This window comes from Schistocerca nitens, chromosome 4 (assembly GCF_023898315.1).
Source record: "Schistocerca nitens isolate TAMUIC-IGC-003100 chromosome 4, iqSchNite1.1, whole genome shotgun sequence".
Classification (NCBI taxonomy): domain Eukaryota; kingdom Metazoa; phylum Arthropoda; class Insecta; order Orthoptera; family Acrididae; genus Schistocerca; species Schistocerca nitens.
In genome coordinates, this window is record NC_064617.1 from 582273444 (window position 1) to 582296265 (window position 22822).

Consider the following 22822-nt stretch of genomic DNA (forward strand, 5'->3'; position numbering starts at 1 on the left):
AGATGTTTCCAAATTTTGAGAGGCAGTACTGCTTTATCTGAAGGGCTGCAAAATATCTGTGACATCAAGATTCTCGACTGTCATTGGTAGTGAACTTAACTTTCTGAACAGCGGAATGTGTGCACAATATATCATGGAACAGTAAAAAACACGGACAGTCAGTAAAGTTTTTCAGTGTTTACGACCATGCTGTCAGCAAATAAAATTTTTCAAGTGTTCCAAATGTCCATTCTCAGTGTATTTTGCTGACTGTGACTATGACAACGGCCACGGAAGCCTACATCCGAATGGAACAATGATAGATTTCATTTCGAACATATTAATTAGAGCTAATATCATTTCTTTTTCTTTACATGTAGAAAACTGTTTGGATAAAAATGTCAGTTCCTTTTCATAAGTGTCCTCAGTGGAACTATAAGAAATATTGACATTCAGTCTCTCAATTAAGGTAGTTGTGACTTCTTGTTTAATTAGGAAGCGTGTTTGGTTTTCACATTCAAAGTGATTCGTGTTGGTATTGATCTAAACACATGTTCAGAAGTGAAGCTGAGAATAATAGAGTCACTTAAGAGGGATTTCCCTACACATTCGGAATTTTTTTTTTTATTTTTTCAAGTACGAATGTATTTATTACATAGAACTCTTTACGTTTCAATATGGGACAGAGGCTGCCTGTTACATTACGGATTTACTATTCATATTGTACGTAGCTTACTCACAAAACGCAGTTAAATGTCATTTAGAATTTATTAAGAGAGAGGCAGCTGTTAAAACTCGGTTATCTAAAGGGGTTGTTTTAATTTATATTGAAAATGGAACAACCTACTGTTTGCAGTAGATGAAACTGTTTGAAAAGTAGTTTATCTTAGAATATTTCCGTTGTGTATTATAATAAGATGACAAACAATCTGTACTACTAATAAGTTTTAACTGTGCAGAGGAATCAAATTAATTTATTATGATGCTGATGATGAGGCAGATGCAGAAATGCTTATGTATTTTTTTGTTGTTGAGTTCACCTCTGTCAAATGACATTTACTGAGTAGGAGGCGCAGTATCGCAGTATCTGCATCTAAATACAAACTCCACAAGCCACCTGAGGGGTTGTGGCGGAGGGTACCTTGAGTACCTCTATCGGTTCTCCCTTTTATTCCAGTCTCGTATTGTTCGTGGAAAGAAAGATTGTCGGTATGTCTCTGTGTGGGCTCTAATCACTCTGATTTTACCCTCATGGTCTCCTCGCGAGATATACGTAAGAGGGAGCAATATACTGCTTGACTCCTCGGTGAAGGTATGTTCTCGAAACTTCAACAAAGCCCGTAGCGAGATACTGAGCGTCTCACTTGCAGAGTCTTCCACTGCAGTTTATCATCTCCGTAACGCTTTCGCAATTACTAAATGATCCTGTAACGAAGCGCGCTGCTCTCCGTTGGATCTTCTCTATCTCTTCTATCAACCCTATCTGGTACAGATCCCACACCGGTGAGCAGTATTCAAGCAGTGGGCGAAGAAGTGTACTGTAACCTACTTCATTTGTTTTCGGACTGCATTTCCTTAGGAATCTTCCAACGAATCTCACTCTGGCATCTGATTTACCGACGATTAATTTTATATGGTCATTCCATTTTAAATCACTCCTAATGCCTACTCCCAGATAATTTATGGAATTAACTGCTTCCAGTTGCTGAAATGCTGTATTGTAGCTAAATGATAAAGGATCTTTCTTTGTATGTATTCGCAGCGCATTACACTTATCTACATTGAGATTAGTTGCCATTCCCTGCACCATACGTAAATTCGTTGCAGATCCTCCTCCATTTCAGTAAAATTTTCCATTGTTAAAACCTCTCGATATACTACAGCATCATCCGCAAAATGCCTCAGTGTACTTCCGATGTTATCCACAAGGCCATTTATATATGTTATGAAAAGGAACGGCGTATTAACAGAAAATGGTTCAAATGGCTCTGAGCACTCTGGGACTGCTGTGGTCATCAGTCCCCTAGAACTTAGAACTACTTAAACCTAACGAACCTAAGGACATCACACATACCCATGCCCGAGGTAGGATTCGAACCTGCGATCGTAGCGGTCACGCGGTTCCATACTGTAGCGCCTAGAACCGCATGGCCACTCCGGCCGGCGTATTAACAGACCCAGAACGTTTTGCAGTGTATGTGTGTGTGTGAGTGTGTGTATGTGTGTGTGTGTGTGTGTGTGTGTGTGTGCGTGTGTGCGTGTGTGCGTTTGTGTGTGCGTGCATGTAAGTGGGTAGGTGGATGGGTGAGAGGGCGTTTGGATGACGGAGTGGATCTGTGCAAGTAACGCCGCCAATGTATGGTGTTGGAAGAGACATATCTTCGAATATGAAATCATATCTATACAGTTCAAAACAAGCTTACGTAATTTACTTGGATGTACTTTATGTTTCAACTTCACACTGTTTACACGAAATTCATATGAGGCTTATAACACTTCAAAGTTGCTTTGTAGTTAGCTGCCTCATTTTAATAGCCACTAAAATACTGTGCTGGCATTGGCTGTTTAATTTAACGCACACTATACTATACTGTAACTGGCTACTTCATTTTAATCTACATTAAAATACACTACTGGCCATTAAAATTGCTACACCAAGAAGACGACGTGCTACAGACGCGAAATTTAACCGACAGGAAGATGATGCTGTGATATGCAAATGATTAGCTTTTAAGAGCAGTCACACAAGGTTGGCACCGGTGGCGACACCTACAACGTGCTGACACGAGGAAAGTTTCCAACCTATTCCTCATACACAAACAGAACTTGACCGGCGTTGCCTGGTGAAACGTTGTTGTGATGTCTCCTGTAAGGAGGAGAAATGAGTACCATCACGTTTCCGATTTTGATAAAGGTCGGATTGTAGCCTGTCTCGATTGCGGTTTATCGTATCGCGACGTTGCTGCTCGCGTTGGTCGAGATCCAATGACTGTTAGCAGAATATGGGATCGGTGGGTTCAGGAGGGTAATACGGAACGCCGTGTTGGATCCCAACGGCATCGTATCACTAGCAGTCGAGATGACAGGCATCTTATCCGCATGGCTGTAACGGATCGTGCAGCCAAGTCTCGATCCCTGAGTCAACAGATGGGGACTTTTTCAGGACGACAACCATCTGCACTAACAGTTCGACGACGTTTGCAGCAGCATGGACTATCAGCTCGGAAACCATGGCTGCGGTTACCCTTGACGCTGCATCACAGACAGGAGCGCCTGCGATGGTGTACTCGACGACGAACCTGGGTGCACGAATGGCAAAACGTCAGTTTTTCGGATGAATCCAGGTTCTGTTTACAGCATCAAGATGGTCGCATCCGTGTTTGGCGACATCGCGGTGAACGCAAATTGGAAGCGTGTATTCGTCATCGCCATACTGGGGTATCATCCGACGTGATGGTATGGGGTGCCATTGGTTACACGTCTCTCGGTCACCTCTCCTTCGCATTGACGGCACTCTGAACAGCGGACGTTACATTTCAGATGTGTTACGACCCGTGGCTCTCCCCTTCATTCTATCCCTGCGAAACCCTACATTTCAGCAGGATAATGCACGACCGCATGTTGCAGGTCCTGTACGGGCTTTTCTGGATACAGAAAATGTTCGACTGCTGCCCTGGCCATCACATTCTCCAGATCTCTCACCAATTGAAAATGTCTGGTCAGTGGTGGCCGAGCAGCTGGCTCGTCAGAATACGCCAGCCACTACTCTTGATGAACTGTGGTACCGTGTTGAAGCTACATGGGCAGCTGTACCTGTACACGCCATCCAAACTCTGTTTGACTTAATGCCCAGGCGTAACAAGGCCGTTATTACGGCCAGAGGTGGTTGTTCTGGGTACTGATTTCTCGGGATCTATGCATCCAAATTGCGTGAAAATATAATCAAATGTCAGTTCTAGTATAATATATTTGTCCAATGAATACCTGTTTATCAACTGCATTTCTTCTTGGTGTAGCAATTTTAATGGCCAGTAGTGTAATACACTGAGATCAGCTGGAGAGAGGCGGAAGAAGATGAAGGAGGAAGTGGAAGTGGTGGGTCTGGCTTGTCATGTGAGGAGCATGCCATTGACATGGGTGATACATCATACATAAGAAACTGATTTCATGTGCAATGAATAGAAGCATACACTGAACACTCTGTAACTGATTTTGATCCTGAGTCACCATAATATTCCTACTACGGAGTAAATTTGACGTAATTAAGTGCATAAACAATTGGTGAATACTGCTACTTCGGCTACTTCGGGACTGAAGACGCCACTGTTGTCATAACTTGCTGTTTCGAAAAAGGGCGAAGTACATACGATCGTACCAACAAGACCGCTAAAATGGTACCTATTGGTATCTGTGGAGATATCTCATACATGAGATTTTTCTCGAAATATCCTCGACTGAATGCTACATGTGTTGCTCTCTTTGAACCAACCATCAGAAAGATTGATAATGAGTATACACCCAGCCTGAATGACTCCTTCCAGAATCTGGTAGCACTGGTAATAAGTGGAAGAACGTTGTGAAAGAAAAGAGACTGGGCAGATTCTAAAAATCTGGACATGACTCTGAGGCCAAATCAGCAGCGGCGATGTTCAGAAAATTAAAGTGTTTAATCTGATCATTACATCTGAACATATTGAGAAAATAAGCAGAATAGCCTTCACGGTTTCAGATTTTAGATCATTTTGTAGAGATAATAAACGGCTTTTCTCTCATGTGCACAATCTGCACATCTCAAGAACATACGCTGAAGCAACAGCAGAATGATGAATGGTGTTCGACGATTCAAAACCACCACGGAATGTATCAGTGTTGTAAGACGAAGTTGGACATACTATCGTTATTCCCGCCAAAATGTGAAAGCAATGCAATAAATATTTTGACAGTAAAGGATCATAGGCTCAGATTTAGATTAGATAGATTAGATTAGATTAATACTAGTTCCATGGATCATGAATACGATATTTCGTAATGATGTGGAACGAGTCGAATTTTCCAATACATGACATAATTAGGATAATTTAACAACATACTTAAGTTAACATAACAACTTTATTTTTTGTGTTTTTTGTTTTCCTTTATTTTTTATTTTGATTTTTTTATTTTTTTATTTTTGTTTTGTTTTTTTCTTACTTTATATCTAAAAATTCCTCTATGGAGTAGAAGGAGTTGTCATTCAGAAATACTTTTAATTTCTTCTTAAATAATTGTTGGTTATCTGTCAGACTTTTGATTCTATCTGGTAAGTGACCAAAGACTTTAGTGCCAGTATAATTCACCCCTTTCTGTGCCAAAGTTAGATTTAATCTTGAATAGTGAAGATCATCCTTTCTCCTAGTATTGTAGTTATGCACACTGCTATTACTTTTGAAATGGGTTTGGTTGTTAATAACAAATTTCATAAGAGAGTATATATACTGAGAAGCTACTGTGAATATCCCTAGATCCTTAAATAAATGTCTGCAGGATGATCTTGGGTGGAATTCAGCTATTATTCTGATTACACGCTTTTGTGCAATAAATACTTTATTCCTCAGTGATGAATTACCCCAAAATATGATGCCATATGAAAGCAATGAGTGCAAATAGGCGTAGTAAGCTAATTTACTAAGATGTTTCACACCAAAATTTGCAATGACCCTTATTGCGTAAGTAGCTGAACTCAAACGTTTCAGCAGATCATCAATGTGTTTCTTCCAATTTAATCTCTCATCAATGGACACATCTAATACCTTAGATATATGCTTCTGATTAAGGTCTATATTTATTAATGGCATCATACCATTCACTGTACGGAACTGTATGTACTGTGTCTTATCAAAATTCAGAGAGAGTCCGTTTACAAGGAACCACTTAGTAATTTTCTGAAAGACAGTATTGACAATTTCATCAGTTAATTCTTGTTTGTCAGGTGTGATTACTATACTTGTATCATCAGCAAAGAGAACTAACTTTGCCTCTTCATGAATATAGAATGGCAAGTCATTAATATATAATAAGAACAACAAAGTACCCAAGATTGACCCTTGTGGAACCGCACTCTTGATAGTTCCCCAGTTTGAGGAATGTGCTGATCTTTGCATGTTATGAGAACTACTTATTTCAACTTTCTGCACTCTTCCAGTTAGGTACGAATTACACCATTTGTGCACTGTCCCACTCATGCCACAATACTTGAGCTTGTCTAGCAGAATTTCGTGATTTACACAATAAAAAGCCTTTGAGAGATCACAAAAAATCCCAATGGGTGGTGTTCGGTTATTCAGATCATTCAAAATTTGACTGGTGAAAGCATATATGGCATTTTCTGTTGAAAATCCTTTCTGGAAACCAAACTGACATTTTGTTAGTACTTCATTTTTACAGATATGTGAAGCTACTCTTGAATACATTACTTTCTCAAAAATTTTGGATAAAGCTGTTAGAAGGGAGATTGGACGGTAATTGTTGACATCAGATCTATCCCCCTTTTTATGCAAAGGTATAACAATAGCATATTTCAGTCTATCAGGGAAAATGCCCTGTTCCAGAGAGCTATTACACAGGTGGCTGAGAATCTTACTTATCTGTAGAGAAAAGCTTTTAGTATTTTGCTGGAAATGCCATCAATTCCATGTGAGATTTTGCTTTTAACCAAGTTTATTATTTTCCTAATTTCAGAGGGAGAAGTGGGTGAGATTTCAATTGTATCAAATTTCATAGGTATGGCCTCTTCCATTAACAGCCTAGCATCTTCTAATGAACACCTGGATCCTACTACATCCACAACATTTAGAAAATGATTATTAAAAATATTTCCACCTTCTGACTTTTTGTTCGTAAAGTTTTCATTCAATTCGATGGTAATACTGTCTTCCTCTGCTCTTGGTTGACCTGTTTCTCTATTAATAATATTCCAAATTGTTTTAATTTTATTATCAGAGTTGCTGATTTCAGACATGATACACATACTCCTGGATTTTTTAATAACTTTTCTTAATATAACACAGTAGTTTTTATAATGTTTGATAGTTTGTGGGTCACTACTCTTTCTTGCTGTCAGATACATTTCCCTTTTCCGGTTAGAAGATATTTTTATACCCTTAGTAAGCCATGGTTTGTTACAAGGTTTCTTGCGAGTATATTTAACTATTTTCTTGGGGAAGCAGTTTTCAAATGCATTTACAAAAATGTCATGAAATAAATTATATTTTAAATTGGCATCAGGTTCACGGTACACCTCATCCCAGTCTAACTGCTGTAGGCTTTCCCTGAAATTTACAATTGTTAAATCGTTGACTGAACGTACTACTTTGGAGGACTGTTTAGTATTGCTGAATGGAGCTATGTCATATATTGTAACTAGCTGTGCACCATGATCAGAAAGACCATTCTCAACAGGCTGAGCATTTATCTGGTTAAACTTATCTTGGTCACATACAGTGAGGTGACGAAAGTCATGGAACACCTCACAGTAGTGTTAAGATCATCCCTTTCCCCGATATAATACCGCTACTCGACTTGGCTGTGACTCAGTAAGTCGTTAGAAGTCCTCTGCAGAAATATTGAGCCATACTGGCTGTACAGACGTCCGTAATTGCGAAAATGCTTCCGGTGCCGGATGTTGTGCACAAACTGACCTCCCGATTATGATCCAAACCAGAATGCTCTTCAAACTAATCGCAAGAAACTGAGGTCCGGTGACATGATATCGTCGGTTCGTTGATTTGGAACAAAAGCTCCGTGAATGGTTAAAACTGGTCTCCAAATAGCCGAACGTAATCATTTCCACTCAATTATCGGTCTTCTCGGATCAGAGGACCCACTACGTTCAATGTAAACATCACACCATAATGGAGCCACCACCAGCTAACAAAAACGGTTCGAACGGCTCTGAGCACTTTGGGACTTAGCATCTGAGGTCATCAGTCCCCTAGAACTTCGAAGTACTTAAACCTAACTAACCTAACTAAGGACACCACACACATCCATCCCCGAGGCAGGTTTCGAACCTGCGACCGTAGCGGTCCCGCTGTTCCGGACTGACGCACCTACAACCACTCGGCCACAGCGGAGGGCCCCACCAGCTAGCACGGTGCATTGTTGCAAATTTGGGTCCATTACTTAGTTGGTTCTGCGCCAAACTCCAACCCAGAAATCACCTCTTACCAACTGAAATCTGCACTCATCTGACCAGGTAATGGTTTCCCAGTCGTCTACGGTCCTACCGATACTGTCGCAAGCCCAGGAGATGCGCTACAGGCGATGTCGTGCTGTTAGCAAAGATATTCGCGTCGGTTCTCTGCTGGTATAACTCATTAGCGCCAAATTTCGCCACACTGGCGTAACGGATACGTTCGTCGTACGCTCCACATCGATTCATGCGGTTATTTCAGACAGTTTTGCTTATCTTTCAACATAGACGACTCTATGCGGGCGTTGCTGCTCTCTGGCGTTAAATGAAATCTGTCTGCCACTGCGCTGTCCATGGTGAGAGGTAATGCCTGAAATTTGGTATTCTCGGCACACGGCACACTCCTGACACGGTGGATCTTGTAATATAGAAGTCCCTAACGACTACCGTAATGGAATGAGCCATGTGTCTAGCGCAAACTACCATTCTTGGTTCAAAGTCTGTTAATTTCTGTCCCGCGGCTACCTGTATACGTGCAAATCGCTATGCCATGACTTCTTTTTTCATCTCAGCGTATATCATTCCGAATATAAAGTACTTGTTATTTGTGCTCCTGCACTCTAGTGTTATGAAAACCTACAACCTGCCATGTACGCCGCTGTTGTTAAAGTGACGCTCTCTGGCCGCTGATTCCGCGACCTGAAGCGAGCAGCGGTCAGAAACAGGCTCTTGTCTTGGCTGACATGGCGTAGTGCGTAACAAGCTCGTACTGTGGGCCGCCTCTTTCGACTGCGGCTACAGCTTTTCTTCACTTTATCGGTGAAGCTTGAAGCCATGTATTTATTGTTACGGTAGGCTCTCCACCGTTTCGTCATGGGTAGTACGTGTATTGGTTATTATACTATAGAGTAGCTGAAGTTCTTAGAGTATATTGTCCGATTATTTCTTTATGATTACTCATTCGTCACATGTTGGAGGCATCGGATTGAATTCTCATTTTATACTGTCTGTAGTAGTAATGGTTCATTGTAAGGCTCAGAAAGCTGACGTCCCCGTGGTTTGCAATGAATGTAATTCGTGTTATCCTCATAGTCCATAGTAAAATACTGTCCTGAAATGCTTTGGCTCCACTGGGATTAGTTTATAAAACTACACGTGGTTTGTGATTATAAATACGTGTAGCGCTTGTCTGGTGTGTGAATGGCGCCTAGGATAAGTTTTTATTTTGTGTCGGCCTTACGTTTTGCACCAGTGGCCGTGTTTGTTTCTGGCAGGCTTTGGCACCACGCCCAGAGAAATCATTTTGTTCGCTTTGCAGTTTTTCCAACCTGGCATGCCATTTCTAATGGGATATTTACGTTTGCCATAAGTGCGAAGCGTTAGGAGGCTTACCCCCTCGGAAGTTTATTTCCAGTGCTTAGTACTGTCAGCTGTATATAGAGATCTGAGTTCGCAGTCTGATTGAAATACTGTATTTGATATCCGTCACTGTGGCTGCAGCACTGGTGTAGTGAGTTTGTTCATGTGTAACAAAATCAGCACAACATTAAATCCTATGCAGGATGTTCTTTAAGTAGAGATATTTTTGCAATTTCCTCTCCACTGTCACATTGCTTGATAACTTATTTTGAAATGCGAAACTTCTGACTGGCCTTGATCTTGTTCTATTAGCACCAGGTTAGAATTTGTTTCCTACGGCATGTGCCGGAAAACTATTATCGCAGTCGGTTAGTAGTTAGAGTGATTGGCGTATGTGTTCCTGGTCTACATATCACGTGTTCGGGAATCGGTTATGACTCCATTGTGAGTGGTTTCACTATGATGTGTGATCGGTGATTAACACACATGGAACAAGTGTCTTGATAGTCCTACTAGTTGAAAGATTAGTGGCTTATAGTTTTTGATCGATGTTTTACATTAGTTGCGTTTTGAGGTCCCTGTGGCATCTGCGTGAGGTCTGATTCCGTATCGCAATATTATGATACAGATAACACACATCGACGTGTGTTTATTGACGTGGAAATAAGTTTTGCGTGTCACTAGAGAGAAACGGCCAGAAAGTCTCACATGTGTACTGTGTGGTATCTTCGGCCACTAAATTAAGACTGGGTGCCGTATTGAGCGTAGATGGTTACTCTGTAGTGCTGTGCGACGATATGTGGTTTGTGGGAGTCGCTTCCCACGGAGTATAAAATTTAATTGGTAGCGATTTATTAATTTCTCATGACTATGTTGATTGTTCAGTTGTTGGGCGAACGTGATTTGCTTAACTGCGTCGTCCAGTTGGGTTGGTCTGCATTTGTTTTCTCGTAACGTTTTCGATATCACTTTTGTGTTGAACATACATCCGTACAATTATGTTAAGGCGATGACGATTACGGATCAGCATGTGGCTTAAGGACTGCAATTGTGTATTTTAGTTGTTTCTAAGGAACGAGGTCCTTTTGGTTGTGTTATGAGAAAATCTGCTATACTTCTCCGTGCTTCTTATGGACGACACAGAGAATTGTTCTGTTTCTTTGGTCACAAATTAGTCTAGAGCTCTGATCACTACTAAAGCAAGTGCGGTATGCTGGTATTTACTGTTAGTGTCAATCAGGCTAGTGCAGCATTAGTTATCTGATAAGGCTAGTACCTGTTCAGCTATAGAGGGGTTAATTCCCCGTTCTGAACTGAAAACCTATTGGTGTTGTTACTTGAATCGGGATGAAACTGCTTACTCTTATCTGTTTGAGAGTATGAGTACTTCCGTACCCCGTTCGTCAGACGATCGCAGCACTCGAAGGGTGGGACCGAGCGAGGTGGTAAGTGGTCAGCACGCTGAACTCTCATTCATTTAAACAACGGCCGGACATCCAGATTTTGGTTTTCTGTTATTTCTGTAAGTCGCTCCAGACAGATTCCAGAAGTTGACGCCGATTTTCTCCCCATTCCCTGAAACTCGCGAGCTTGTGCTCCGTCTCTAATGACCTCGATGGCGGTGGGACGTTAAACCCTAATCTTGTTTCCTTCCTTCCTTCCTTCGAGGTTGGTGCTGCATCGTCGCTACAGGCTCTGAACTGGTCGAGCACATAGGATCTGAAGTTTTTGTTTTTCATTACATTTGAGTTGGAAAATTAAATAAAGCATGGGGAAATCAATGAGTGTCAGCCCAACCAGACTCAGTCACAAATAACCACCAAACATTCCTCAGGCCATTTCTGAACTCATTTGATGTCCTCGTCCTGTCTGACTAGAAGTACTGATAATATGTTGAAGATGATGTGGTACATTTACGCATGACTGTTGATCGTAACTGTCTGTAAATGTACTGTTTGAATTATGTTTCAATATTTATGATGAACACGATGGCTTGATGATGAACGTCATGTACGAAACTAGTCAACGCAAATAAAGGATATTTCTTGTCGCAACCGTTGCCACAGTAAATAAACGCAACAAAAAGTGACAGCTCTTGTACTCTGGTTCCTCTACTGAGGCCAGAATTCCTGTTTCTGGCTGCTAATTATTATTGTAGCCAGTGTCGCGTACAATTAATGGAATGTACTCTTACCTAGATCTAGAGGAGTTCCACAGGTAGCGTGAACTATTGTAATTGCACTAGCAAGGCAAAACGGAGTATTACAATAAACGTGCACTAACACCGTGATAATGACCAAGAAAAAGGTTAAGTACATATAATTCATGAAGTAATATTTTGGCCTTATTAGAATAAGAGACGTAGTTTTGCAAGACAATACTGTTGAAGTATATGTGAGCGTAAAATGTAAGTATATTCAGATTTATCCAAGTACTAAGCATATTGTGTATGAAGTGATATAAACATAAACTTGTTCTGTGTTCCATCTGATGACTGTACATGGAGTATGATACTACTACAGTAACAATCCTTCAGACGATTCCTGTCGCCTTTGGCGGTAGTATAGTGTTCTGTCTTGTATAGCGTCAATTTATTTAAGAAATACATTTAGAGTCATTAAATTTCTATTTATTAAGAAATTTAATGTCGCTACAGAACATAGCTGGCCATATCAGCCGAGACATTTTGTGTTACTGCGAGTTAATTTCCGGCGTTTCCTGCACATCGTCTTTCTTTTCTTGGTTTCGATGAAATAGGTAGTGGAATGAATTGTGGCTGCTCCTGTGTTTGCTCGTACTGAATGACAAAACTTTTTTTGTCAAATTAAGACATGAGTTCTGAATATGTATAGGCTACGCGTGGAATACATTACCGTGACTAATTATTGAACTAATCTACATCTTTAAGGTTTTCTCGGTTGTCGAGATAATAATCTAAGGACTGCAGCTGTTGCTGTGAGAGAAGCAGTGTAGGGTTGACACTACATGCTTGCAAAATAAAATCAAACAAACCTGCTGAATGTTAAATGGATACAATGTTACGACAATACTACTGATTTTCAGTCGTGCTGCAAGATTGACAAAAGAGAGCATTTTTGAAACTATTACTTTCAAGTAATATTTGTTACTTTCAATGTTGATCTGTCATTTAGTTAAATTATTATGATACGACATGGAGCTTGCTACAGCACTGAAACATTGTATACACGAGACATAAATCAGACTTCACGGATCGTGTTCTTCAATAAATTTGTAGATCGTGTTTCTCATGAGTACGAGTATGGGACAGTGTCCTGTTTCATTATAATACGAATCAAAAGGAACAGCCAGCTTACATATATTACGGTTTGTTGTGCTTCTTGCTCCTACGGCCAGGAAGTGATGCAGAGAGCTAGATATGTAGACTTACACTTTTCCTCAATTTTTGTTCCATTACTTTACCAGATTGTGTTTTCTGTTTCTGCTATTTACCCTACATTTAACCCAATCCCGTAGAAGAAATTTACGTAATAAACAGTTGACGAGCCTCTTGTGCCTGATGCCGGAATGCTATAATTTTGCGTGATGCTAACTGGGAAATAATTTTGCTTGAATAATCTGTCGAAGAAAATAATCACACACATAAATAATTTTGAACGCCAGTACTGTGACTGCACTCAAACTATGTATAAGCCATCGCTAACGTAGAACTGTCTTTGGTGTGTTGCCTGCTATTCTCTCAAGCAATGAGGAAACTGAAATGTTATTGAGTAAACAGTGATTATCAATATATCCGATACCTAAAGCCCTCACCGGAAGAGATTTATGACCAACGTTAGATGTGATTAAACACGAAGTCCAGACAGATCAAACTGTATTGGGCATTTCTGGCTTAGTGTAATTTCAGCATCAACAAAATATTTTACCGAACAGACTGTTGTTGTCGCTTTATCAAAAATGTTCGTAAGTGTTGGACAGTCACAAGTTTAATTAAAGGAAGGAAAAGATCATTCAGAGATTCACTGCGATTAGGGTTGCCATATCTAACTGGCACGTAGTCGGAACACTCTGAGATCGTAGTGTAGAAATGAAGTAATAAATTTATTAAATGCAACTAGTTTTTATTTAGAACGCATTTAAACGTAACTTTTTGAAACAGAAGTAGTTGATACGCCATATTTTCGGAAGATTTCATCCTTATCAGCAAGTCTATTTTCCCCATTTTCGTATTAATGAAACTTCTTGTTGGTCAACTTGAAGTTGAACTGGCACTGTAAGATGGATTCCACAGTCCCTGGCACCAGTCGATTTGTTTCATCACTCCACTGTGGCGACATCAGCAAAAATACTTAATCCGTAGTGACGTTGTGTGCAGAATATAAAACATTTATTCGCATAATTATAGCAGTTGACATTTGCGTTAAGGATTTTTGGTTTCCTTAAGAAAGTAAACCCCCTCTCTTCCGCGGAGTGTTTAGACTTTCACTCTTCCGAGACACGCTTAATTTCTAAAAAGTCCTCAGATCAATATGTTCCTAAACGTAATTGTCACCTCAGATCTTCATACCATTTTTAATCAGGGATGTAATATTGTTTTAGATCGTCACCCAATCTCTGGTTTCACATAGCGTCATCCAATCAAATAGTTGATATTTATCAAAAGAAATTGCGCATTTGTCTACGTAATCAAATGTTGTGGTATAGAAAGCCATCGCCTCCTGAAATTTTTAAATCAAATTAATTATTTCTTGGTTAGGGTTCTCATTCATTAGTTTGTTGAAATTCGTCTTGGTTTGCATGCCAATAAACTTGAGATTCTTCCCTTCATTCAGACATCTTTGAGTGTCGATTGATATATTTCTAATTTCAGTAATCAAGAATTTATTCTCCCCACGGATTTTATGTTTTTTCTTCAAAGTCAGCCAAATTTGACTCCAGAAACATGAAGTAAATTTCACTGATTGGTTTACTGAAAAAATCTGAAATTATTTCGGTGGCCTCTCTTCGGCATCCAAAAATTATTTTATTTGTATGCAAATAGTAAGAATTCTGTCAACTGGGGACCTTAACAAAAGCCATCTTGTTATTGAGTGAGACATAATAGTGTGATGATTGATATCAACGTATTAGCAAAAGTTTTTCAAATTCTCTGTCCTTCCGGTGTATATTGGAAAATAACGGAATATTTTCATGACGATGATATCAGTGTTTACAATTAAGTCCCTAGCAGCGCTTATACAGTATTGTGGATAATAAGGACAGGCATCCTATTCCTTCTACTTTTTTCCAAGTTTTTCTTTAATTTGGTGAATTACATTCCGCTGTCCCCGTCGATGTAGCCTTCCGAAGTTCATAATGATACTGTCTCCACAAAAAACGATTATTTCATCTAATTGAATTTCCAACTATCTTAAAGCGTCTAGACAAAACTTTGCAATTGTCTCCGACGTTTCGTTATTCAGCGAATCAAATTTCAACAAATTCTATTGGATTTCGTCAGATTCAGTTGAGTACTAAACAACTAAAGGAAACATCTTTTCAGACTTGCTGTTCGATGCATCGGTAGTTATGCCATAAAAAAACTTCGTGCAGTTGTTTCAAGCATTTGAACACGAAGTGTGACGCGAGAGTATTTTTAACTATCGCCGTGGCTCTTGTCCTAGCTGTAGACTGCTTTGAATGGACGTTAGACTCCGAATACACTGCGGCATACAGTTCCACGGTGCAGTCAAGAGAACTGAAGGATTGATGATCCTCGACAACCTTATAAACTGTTGTTAATTCTTCAGCAGTTGTGAGCATTTCTTCTTGGGTGTCTACTTTAATCATAAATATAGAAACAAACTTGCTGTCGAAGCTACCACGAATCTATTTGTGTGATTCTTTGCAGATATATGGTGCCTGAAATTTTCGTTACGTCCGTGAGTTGCTGAGAGGAAAAAACTACAACTCTCACACAATGCTTCTTAAGGTGTACGTCATTCAATGACACTAGACAGCTCTTTTGAGTAGTCATCCGAAAAGTAACACTTTCACTTTCCAACCTTAGACATTTTCGTAAATTACGATATGTTAACTCTATTAGACGATAAATAATCGACAATAACACTTTATCAGGTTACCTTTCATTCAGAAGGCTGTTGCACTCAGCGACTGTAATATTGACTTGTAAATAATAGATTTCAGTTATCAGTCGTCCTTTTTAAATTTTATTGGCAGATCTAGATTTCAGCTAGAAACTAGTCATTCTGAATGCTAAGAATACAAGAGGTACATAGTTAACTGATGTCATAAAAAGGTTGCAATTAATGGCTTAACTCATATGGTTTGTATATTACATACCACTGAAAATGATAGTGGTATGTAATACACAACCCATATGCGTTAAGCCATTAATTGCAACTTCTTATGACATCAGCTAACTATGTACCTCTTGCATTCTTAGCATTGAGAATGGCTAGTTTCTAGCTGCAATCTAGATCTGCCAATAAAATTTAAAAAGGTTGACTGATAGCAAAAATCTATTATTTACAACTCAAATAACACTTTAATTGTCCAAGTACGCGTCACTACACACTTCACGCCCTATCTACGCGTATAAACACTTAAAATATTACTTACTAGCACTCGTTCGCATTATAATTCGAAACATTCTTCTTATCAGAATGCTGTCCAGATGGAAACTGCTCGACCGTTCCGCGTAGCGCTGCTTTAATAGCTCTAGCCCCGTACTACTGGAGAAGTCTGGTATTTTCTCCAGTGATGGCGCTAGATCTAGAAGGTACTAGCATCGTCGATACAGGATACGCAGCATGCCTACTGTGAAACGACCTTGTTAACATAAACTTGACTATATTGATAAAACAAAATGACGCTCTAACAGACGGCGTTATTCAGTACTTGAGGCAATCTCGTAACGCTATTTTACAAAATCGGGACAAAATGGCGGAATGTCGGGATATGAAGATCCATAACGACAACTTTCCCGATATGTCAGGACGGTTGGGAACCCTAATTGCGATATTTGTGACGCCTATTTTGTCAGTTACAGAAACGCTAAGGAAAACACAGTGAGAGACGTCACTAGGTCATATTCTTCATTGCTGAAACGCTTTGTCCGAAAGTGATTGGCAGGAGGAGAACAGGTGCTGCCCATTGTCAAACATGACGATGCCATTACGATGATGAAGAAGATTCTGTTCTGTAGCATTTCACAATCAGTTTGGACTACTGCTATGAGCGAAATTTTTAATTAAATGAAAGTGCAAGTGTGGCTTTAAAATAACGTGCCTGTTACTGTAAAAGAACCTTATTTTAAAAGCGTATTAAGATGTCTAAATAATATTACTGTCAATGGGAAATTTTCATAATTATTATTGGTTATTACTTTTGTTTATTATTTAGTTTTTCAAGTTTACCGTACATAAAGCTCGTAAACAGAAATTTTAGCTGATGTATTTTCGTTGAGTTCACGCAGTTGTCACGGTTCGCGCGGCTCGCCCCGTCGGAGGTTCGAGCCCTCCCTCGGGCTTGGGTGTGTGTGAGTTGTCCTTAGCGTAAGTTAGTTTACGTTAGGTTAGATAGTGTATAAGCTTGGGGACTGATGACCTCAGCAGTTTGGTCCCATAAGATCTTACCACAAATTTCAATAAATTCCGTTCCATTCGCGACTATATAGGTAATGCCCCGTTTACTATATTGCCACACTATTATTTCCGTGAGTATTGTGATGAAGTATTGTACTTAGTAAGTAAGTTAGTTTAAGTTAGGTTAGGTAGTGTGTCAGCTTAGGGACTGATGACCTCAGCAGTTTGGTCCCATAAGATCTAACCACAAATTTCCAAAAATTCTGTTCCATTCGCACCTCTATAGATAATGCCCCGTTTACTAAATTGCCAGACGATTATTTCAGTGAGTATTGTGATGAATTATTGCACTTAATAATACAGCTCCTCGGTGTTCTCATTTCTACTACTTCACATTACCCTCGTCTTTCGTCGATTTACTCTCACTCCATACTCTGAACTCATTAGAAGTTCATTCACTCCAGCAGATCATTTAATTCTTCTTCACTTTCACTCAAGATAGCAGCGTCTCCTGCTAATCGTATCATTGATATCCTTTCACCTTGAACTTTAATTCCACTCCTGAATCTTTCTTTTATTTCAATCAGTGCTACCTCGATATACAGATTGAACAGTAGGGGTGAAAGGCTGTACTTACTTGTCTTACACCCTTTTTAATACGAGCACTTCTTTCATGGTCCTACACTCTTATTATTCACTCTTGGCTGTTGTACATACTGTACATGACCCATCTCTTCCTATAGCTTACCCCTACTTTTTCCATAATTTCGAACGTATTGCACCATTTTATAGTGTCGAACGCTTTACCCAGGTCGACATATTCTATGAAAGAGTATTGATTCTTCTTTAGTCTTGCTTCCATTATTAACTGCATCGACAGAATTGCCTCTCTCGTGCCTTTACCTTCCCAAAAGCCAAACTGATTATCATCTAACGCATCTTCGTTTTTTTTCCATTGTGTGTATTATTCTTGTAAGTACGAGTAACTTGGGTGCACGAGTTGTTAATCTGATTGTGCGATAATTCTCGCCGTTGTCAGCTCTTGCTGTCTTCGGAATTGTGTGGATGATGCTTTTCTGAAAGTAAGATGGTATGTCGCCAGACTCATACATTTTACACACCAACGTGAATAGTCGTTTTGTTGCCACTCCCCCACAATGATTTTAGAAATTCTTCTGCCTTATTTGATCTTAAGTCCTCCAAAACTCTTTTAAATTCCGATTCTAATACTGGATCCTTTTTCTCTTCTAAATCGACTCCTGCTTTTTCTCCTATCACATGAGACAATATTCCCCCACATATAGGCTTTCAGTGTATTCTTTAGACCCATCCGCTCTCTCTTCTGATTTAACAGTGGAATTCCCGTTGCAATCTTAATGTTATCAACTTTGCTTTTAATATCACCGAAGGTTGTTTTGACTTCCCTGTATGCTGAGTCTGTCCATACGACAGTCATATCTTTTTCGATCGCTTCACTTTTTTCCGGCAGCCATTTCGTCTTAGCTACCCTGCACTTGCTATTTATTTCATTCCTCAACGACATGTACTTCTGTTTTCCTGAGTTTCCCGGAACATTTTTGTACTTCCTCCTTTCATCGATTTCTTCTGTTACCCATGGTTTCTTCGCAATTACCTTTTTCGACCAATGTTTTCCTCCCCAACTTCTCTGATGGCCATTTTTAGAGATGTCCATTCCTGTTCAACTGTACTGCTTACTGAGCTATTCCTTATTGCTGTATCTATCACCTTAGAGAACTTCAACCGCATTTCGTCATTCCTTAGTACTACCGTATCTCACTTATTTGCGTATTGATTTTTCCTGACTTATGTCTTAAACTTCAGCCTACTCTTCATCACTACTACATTGTGATCTGTGTCTGTTTATGCTCCTGGGTACCCCTTGCAGACCCGTATCTGATTTTGTAATCTCTGTCAGACCATGATGTAATCTAACTGAAATCTTCCCGTATCATCCGGGCTTTTCCAAGTATACCTCCTCTTCTTGTGATTCTCGAACAGAGTATTCGCTGTTAGTAGCTGAAACTTGTTACAGAACTCAATTACCCTTTCTCCCCTCTCATTCCTTGTCCCAAGCCCATATCCTCCTGTAACATTTTGTTCTACTCCTTCCTCTACAACTGCATTCCAGTCTCCCATGACTATTAGATTTTCATCCCCATTTACATACTGTATTAACATTTCGATATCTTCATATACGTTTTTTTTTTGTCTTCATCTTCTGCTTGAGACGTTGGCATGTATACTTGAACTATCGTGGTCGGTGTTGGTTTTCTGGCGATTCTGATAAGAACAACCCTGTCACTGAACTGTTCACAGTAACACACTCTCTGCCCTACCTTCCTATTCATAACGAATCCTACTCCCGTTAGACCATTTCCTGCTGCTGTTGATATTACCCTATACTCATCTGACCAGAAATCCTTGTATTCTTCCCACTTATACTTCAATTAACTGACCCCTACTATATCGAGATTGAGCCTTTGCGTTTCCCTTTTCAGATTATTTAGTTTCCCTACCACGTTCAAGCTTCTGACATTCCACGCCACGACTCGTGGAACGTTATCCTTTTGTTGATTATACAGTCTTTTTCTCCTGGTAACCTTCCACTAGGCAGTCCCCTCCAGGAGATCAGAATAGGGGACTATTCCGCAATCTTTTGCCAACGGAGATATCATCATGACACTTCTTCAATTACAGGCCACATGCCCTGTGGATACACGTTAAGTGTCTTTAATGCAGTGGTTTCCACTGCCTTCTGCATCCTCATGGCGTTGATCATTGCTGATTCTTCCGTCTTTAGGAGCAGTTTCTCATCCCTAGGACAAGAGGCTGCCCTGAATTTCTGGCCGCTCCCCACCCTCTTTGACAAGGCCCGCAGAATGACGGTGACTTCTTACGCCGGAAGTCTTCGGCCGGTAATGCTATGTATTAATAAAAATTTAAGCAGCGTTGGCGATCGAACCGGGGAACTAAGACGTTCTGATTATGAATCAAAGACGCTACCCCTTTTTTACTTTTATATTTTTTTATTTTTATGGAGACCTCGCCACTGTGTCCCAGTCTCCTGCAGGATAAGGGAGAGGCATCGGGAAGAAAGCATTGTAGAAGTATGTAATTTATCTTAATTTTTATTTATTTTATTTTAATGTCCCAGAAAAAAATCACATATGAAAAAGAAAGGAAAGAAATATAAGGCCGAAGTAAAATCCTCCTCACCTCACTGGGAGTAATATCCTATCTCGCGAAACTGCGTATACCTGGGACTCCCCACCCTTTCGGGGGGATCATGAAACATGCTTCCTAAAAAGTTGGTCCTTAGGATAATTTAGGTTAAGTAGTGTGTAAGCTTAGGGATTGATGACCTTAGCAGTTAAGTCCCATAAGATTTCACCCAGATTTGAACATTTTGAAAGTTCGCAAAGTGCGTTTTGCACTGTGAGTGACGTTGGATGAAGTCGTGTTGTTCTAGTAGATGATGCCAATAATCCATGACCGATATCACGTTCCCGAAAGCACGTAGTGCGATGCATGTCCTCCAATCCAGCGGATTGCCGGCGTTTGCTGTGAGGGGAAAAAGACAGCGTCTGAAATAAATAAAGCGTCCGTCGTGATCGTGGATTCGTTGGTGCGTCGGAGTAGTGCCATGATGCGTTGCAACAGCCACCAAACATCCTTTGCCTCACCACACTGCAGGGAATGTTCGTCGGTGTCCTGCATTCCATATACACTCCTGGAAATTGAAATAAGAACACCGTGAATTCATTGTCCCAGGAAGGGGAAACTTTATTGACACATTCCTGGGGTCAGATACATCACATGATCACACTGACAGAACCACAGGCACATAGACACAGGCAACAGAGCATGCACAATGTCGGCACTAGTACAGTGTATATCCACCTTTCGCAGCAATGCAGGCTGCTATTCTCCCATGGAGACGATCGTAGAGATGCTGGATGTAGTCCTGTGGAACGGCTTGCATGCCATTTCCACCTGACGCCTCAGTTGGACCAGCGTTCGTGCTGGACGTGCAGACCGCGTGAGACGACGCTTCATCCAGTCCCAAACATGCTCAATGGGGGACAGATCCGGAGATCTTGCTGGCCAGGGTAGTTGACTTACACCTTCTAGAGCACGTTGGGTGGCACGGGATACATGCGGACGTGCATTGTCCTGTTGGAACAGCAAGTTCCCTTGCCGGTCTGGGAATGGTAGAACGATGGGTTCGATGACGGTTTGGATGTACCGTGCACTATTCAGTGTCCCCTCGACGATCACCAGTGGTGTACGGCCAGTGTAGGAGATCGCTCCCCACACCATGATGCCGGGTGTTGGCCCTGTGTGCCTCGGTCGTATGCAGTCCTGATTGTGGCGCTCACCTGCACGGCGCCAAACACGCATACGACCATCATTGGCACCAAGGCAGAAGCGACTCTCATCGCTGAAGACGACACGTCTCCATTCGTCCCTCCATTCACGCCTGTCGCGACACCACTGGAGGCGGGCTGCACGATGTTGGGGCGTGAGCGGAAGACGGCCTAACGGTGTGCGGGACCGTAGCCCAGCTTCATGGAGACGGTTGCGAATGGTCGTCGCCGATACCCCAGGAGCAACAGTGTCCCTAATTTGCTGGGAAGTGGCGGTGCGGTCCCCTACGGCACTGCGTAGGATCCTACGGTCTTGGCGTGCATCCGTGCGTCGCTGCGGTCCGGTCCCAGGTCGACGGGCACGTGCACCTTCCGCCGACCACTGGCGACAACATCGATGTACTGTGGAGACCTCACGCCCCACGTGTTGAGCAATTCGGCGGTACGTCCACCCGGCCTCCCGCATGCCCACTATACGCCCTCGCTCAAAGTCCGTCAACTGCACATACGGTTCACGTCCACGCTGTCGCGGCATGCTACCAGTGTTAAAGCCTGCGATGGAGCTCCGTATGCCACGGCAAACTGGCTGACACTGACGGCGGCGGTGCACAAATGCTGCGCAGCTAGCGCCATTCGACGGCCAACACCGCGGTTCCTGGTGTGTCCGCTGTGCCGTGCGTGTGATCATTGCTTGTACAGCCCTCTCGCAGTTTCCGGAGCAAGTATGGTGGGTCTGACACACCAGTGTCAATGTGTTCTTTTTTCAAAAAAATGGTTCAAATGGCTCTGAGCACTATGGGACTCAACTGCTGAGGTCATTAGTCCCCTAGAACTTAGAACTAGTTAAACCTAACTAACCTAAGGACATCACAAACATCCATGCCCGAGCCAGGATTCGAACCTGCGACCGTAGCGGTCTTGCGGTTCCAGACTGCAGCGCCTTTAACCGCACGGCCACTTCGGCCGGCGTTCTTTTTTCCATTTCCAGGAGTGTATAAGGCAAAGCGGAAGTCTACCATGTGAATCTCATACAATCGTTGGCGGTTGACTGTGTTGCGGTTGATTAATGTATACGAAAACGATCTCGCTGCCGTGGAGAGGAAAGGCGTATGGACAGCTCGCCAAATCTGTCGCCACATCCTCGTTGGGTATTTAAGTTTGACAACATTGATGTCATGATGACTCCTAAAGTATCGATATATCTCACGGGTAGTGGGGTTCCTTGTAGAAGGTATCTGTAACTCAACATAACTAAAATCAATAAAGAATCGCGCGACGCGAGAAAAATAAGGCCATATTGTGCCTACCTCCACCGGCAGTTCAAAGAACGGGGGAAGAAGCACATCCAGGATCGCCGACGT